Source organism: Tamandua tetradactyla, chromosome 23, assembly GCF_023851605.1.
Source record: "Tamandua tetradactyla isolate mTamTet1 chromosome 23, mTamTet1.pri, whole genome shotgun sequence".
NCBI lineage: Eukaryota > Metazoa > Chordata > Mammalia > Pilosa > Myrmecophagidae > Tamandua > Tamandua tetradactyla.
Window position 1 is genome coordinate 23,918,345 of NC_135349.1, and position 4,804 is coordinate 23,923,148.

Genomic DNA, 4,804 nt, shown 5'->3' on the forward strand with positions numbered 1-4,804 from the left:
AGCTTCACAAGAGCAAAACCTTAATTTCTCTCTCTAGGCCAATTTGGCAGATGAATTCATTGCCTCCCCCGCAATGTGGGGCATAAATCCCCAGGGTGAATCCAGTATCATGGGATGGAGAAAGACTTCTTGACCAAATGGGAGAAGAGAGAAATGAGACAAAATAAAGTTTCAGTGGCTGAGAAATTTCATACAGTTAAGTGGTTATTCTGGAGGTTACTCTTATGCATTATATAGATATCCCTTTTTAGTTCATAGTTAATTGGAGTGGCTAGAGGGAAGTACCTGGAACTGTTGAACTGTATTCCAGTAGCTTTGATTCTTGAAGACAGTTATATAACTATATAGCTTTACAGTATGACCCTGCAATTGTGAAAACCTTGTGGCAGATGCTCCCTTTATCCAGGGTATGGACAGATGAATAAAAAATAAGGGGTGGTGTGATGGTGGCTCAGTGGCAGAATTCTCGCCTGCCATGCCAGAGACCTGGGTTCGATTCCTAGTGCCTGCCCATGCAAAAATAAATAAATAAATAAGGACAAAAAATACAGAAGGGTGGGGGGAGGGATAAGGGGCAAGAAAAAAATGGGTAGATTGCAATACTAGTGGTCATTGAGAGGGAGGGATAAGGGGCATGAGAGGTATGGGTTTTTTCTTTGTCTTTCTTTTTCTGGAGTGATGCAAATGTTCTAAAAATGATCATGGCGATGAATACACAGCTACGTAACGATGTTATGAGCCATTGATTGTATACTTTGGATGGACTGTATGGGCCTTGAGGAACTATTGCCCGGAGCCGCCCCCCAGCAGACCCCCCTGTATGGGCAGCCAGAGCTCCAAGGCTTTCCGGAGTGATGTGAATGCTGAGGAGGCAGCAGGCCCTTCCCCAGCCAAGGACAAGGGACAGGAGATTGGCCATGTGAAAAGCGATGGAGAACTGTCCCCTAAGGGAGAAGGGGAGTCGCCCCCCATGAACGGCACACATGAGGCAGCCGGGGCCACAGGCAATGCCATTGAGCCAGCACTCCCCAGCCAAGGCACTGAGGCCAAGGGGGAGGCTCCCCCCAAAGGAGACCCCCAAGAAAAAAGAAGCAATTCTCCTTCAAGAAGGCTTGCAAATTGAGCAGCCTGTCCTTCAAGAGAAATCAGTGGGAGGGCAGGGGTGACACGTCTGCCTCTCACCCACAGAGGAAGCGCAGGAGCAAGGGGAGATGGGTGTCTGCAGAGGGTGAAGGCACTGCCCAGGAAGGGGAGGCTGTTGTTATCTCAGGAGCCCCAGGCCAAGGGGCAGAAGCTAGTGCTGACTCCAAGGGAGGAGACACAGAAAAAGAGGCGGCACCCCAGGCTTCCCTACACCTGCCAGCAAGCAGAGTGAGTAACTGGATGGGAGCAGGTGGGTGATCTCCAAGCTGCAAAAACTGCTGTCCTTGTGAGGTCACTGCCTAGACCTGGTGCCCTGGCTGCCTTCCTGTGCCCAGAAAGGAAGGGGCTGTTGCTCCCTCCCAACCACGTTCCCTCTCCTCCTCTGCCACCTGTGGATTCTCCCATCATCCATTTGGTCTGCCTCTGGAGGCCAGTTGAAGATGGTCCCCTGCAGTTTCCAAGTTAGGTTAGTGATGTGAAATGCTCCTACCCTTGGCCCCATCCCCTCTCCCCATTACTGCAGAAAGCAGTTGCTGGTTGTCTTCCCTGATTCATTTCCAGCTAGGTTTTGTTTACCCTGCTCCCTAACTTCCTGAGCCAGAAGTGGGATTCTTGTACTCCCAAACCCTAAGTGTCCAGCCTTTCCCCTCATTGAGTTTTTAGTTTCTTGTGTTGTATCTTGTGGGCCCTGGGCTGGGGAGGACACTACCCGTCTGGGCTTTTATAAATGTCTTCCTCAAGATCAAACCTCCAGCTCGTGAATCAACTGGGTCTCTTTTTGACTTGGTAAGCAAGTTTTAGGCTTTGGAAGTGGGAGTTCTGCAAGGTGAAACAACTGGTTGTCTTTTTTTCTTTTCCCTCTGCCTTGTAAATAACTTTTAATGGCCAAATCCTAGATTCTTTTTTTTTTTTTCCTAACTGCTAAAACCATTCTCTTCCATCTGGTTTTACTGTCACATTTGGAAAAGGAATAAATGTTCTCCTTAAAAAAAAAACATATCTGTCATGTGAGATTTAAATTCTGGCAATGAGTTTGGAAGCTTACTTTTAATCCTTAAAACCTATGCTTTCTAAAATGAGATGAATATTTTACAGATGTATATTTGCTTCTTATTATAACAGTTTTAAATAAACCACTTCCATGTCCATTTTTATTAAGCATAACATTCTTTCAAAATATGTGATTTCAGTGCTTTGCAGCAGTAGCTCAGTGGCAGAATTCTCACCTGCTATGTCGAGGACCTGAGTTCGATTCCCGGTGCCTGCTCATGAAAAAAAAAAAAGTAATAAAATATGTGATTTCAAGAAAATGCATTCTTTAATTAAAATCCTTTATATTAAAACAAAAAAAAAAGAGTAAGCCTTAAGATCAAGAGCTTGGTCTATTGACTTGGGAGTTCTAATGTTTGAGACAATTTCAGGGGCTTCCTCCGTGGTAAAGCTTAATAGTTCCATATTTTTTCTCCTTTCTCTCAAGGGACTTTGCCAATACTTCTTTTTTCTTTTCTTTTCTTTTTTTTTTGCAGGGGCAGGCCCCGGGAATCGAACCCTGGTCTCTGGCAGGGAAGAATTCTGCCACTGAGCCACCACTGCCCGCCCTGCCAATACCTTTTAATTATCTACTCAACATACTCTGGAATGTATCCGGGTACTATATTAAACTATTTAGAATTACAGAATTCTGTGATCCATGCTTTTGAGTTGCTTAAATGAGCGATCCAGACAGGTTGAGTTAGATTATGTGCTACAGAAAATTTAGGTTTTGGACAAAATAAACCTCTCTTCCTTTGGTCTCATATAATAGGTGAAGTTCTAAAATACAGACAATGTCCTCTTGCCCCTGTATTCTGATTTATCTTACTCCCGACACAGCCAGCTTTGTTCTTATCTCTAGTTGAAACCTGATCTCTTTTTTGGTTTCTTTAACAGTTGTATGTGGCAATGCTGACATTCAGAGCTGCAGTACTCCAACTCTGAGACTTAGGTGCCACACAGATCCTACCCCCTTTTTTTTTTAATTTTTAAATTTTTAAAAAAATATAACAACAAACAAACACAAACATTCTTAACATGTGATCATTCCGTTCTACATATATAATAAATAATTCACAATATCATCATATATTGCATATGCATCAGTGTTCCAGTTTGCTAGCTGCCGGAATGCAACACACCAGAGATGGATTGGCTCTTAATAAAAGGGGATTTATTTTGTTCAGAGGAAAGGCAGCTAACTTTCCACTGAGGTTCTTTCTTACCTGGGAAGGCAAAAGGCGATCTCTGCTGGCCTTCTCTCCTGGCCTCTTGGTTTCAACAACTTTCCCTGGGGTGATTTCTTTCTGCATCTCCAAAGGCCTGGGCTGAGCTGCCAGTGCTGAGATGAGGTTTGCTGAACTGCTTGGGTTGTGCTAAGTTGCTCTCTCTCATTTAAGCACCAGCCAATTAAGTCAAAAGTCATTCGTTGCAGCAAGCACACCTCCTAGCCGACCGCAGATGTAATGAGCAACAGAACGTGTAATGGTTCACGTACCATTGACTCATGTCCGCAGCAACAGAACTAGGTGCCTTCACCTGGCCAAGTTGACAACGGAATCTACCACAATCAGCATGATCATTTCTTAGAACATTTGTGTCAATTTAGTAAAAGAAATAAAAAGAAAACAGAAAAAAATTCATACATACCATATCCCTTACCCCTTCCTTTCATTGATCACTAGCATTTCAATCTACTAAATTTATTTTAACATTTGTTCCCCCTATTATTTATTTTTATTCCATATGTTTTAGTCATCTGTTGATAAGGCAGATAAAAGGAGCATCAGACAAGGTTTTCACCATCACAAAGTCACATTATGAAAACTATATCATTATACATTCATCGTCAAGAAACATGGCTACTGGAACACAGCTCTACATTTTCAGGCAGTTCCCACCAGCCTCTACATTACATCTTTTTTTTTTAATTTTTAATTAAAAATATATATATAACAAACAAACACAAACATTCTTAATTTATGGTCATTCCATTCTACATATATAATCAGTAATTCACAATATCATCACATAGTTGCAGACTCATCATCATGATCGTTTCTTAGAACATTTGCATAATTCATAAAAAGAAAAAAAAAGACAACAGAAAAAAAATTTATACATACTACGCCCCTTACCCCTCCCTTTCATTGATCACTAGCATTTCAATCTAAATTTATTTTAACATTTGTCCCCCCTATTATTTATTTTTATTCCATATGTTTTACTCTTTTGTTGATATGGTAGATAAAAGGAGCATCAGACACAAGGTTTTCACATTCACAGAGTCTCATTGTGAAAGCTATATCATTGTTCAATCATCATCAAGAAACATGGCTACTGGAACATAGCTCTACATTTTCAGGCAGTTTCCTCCAGTCTCTCCATAACGTCTTAACTAACAAGGTGATATCTATTTGAGGTGTAAGAATAACCTCCAGAATAACCTCTCGACTCTGTTTGGAATCTCTCATCCATTGACACTTTATTTTGTCTCATTTCTCTCTTCCTCCTTTTGGTCGAGAAGGTTTTCTCAATCCCTTGATACTGAGTCCCAGCTCATTCTGGGATTTCTGTCCCACATTGCCAGGAAGGTCCACACCCTTGGGAGTCATGTCCCATGTAGAGA

At 42.0% G+C, this 4,804-nt stretch overlaps 1 pseudogene; it reads left to right on the forward strand.

The window, feature by feature from the left end:
• Positions 1-820: 820 nt before the first annotated feature.
• Positions 821-1,401, forward strand: LOC143666724 (MARCKS-related protein pseudogene; annotated as a pseudogene).
• Positions 1,402-4,804: the final 3,403 nt, after the last annotated feature.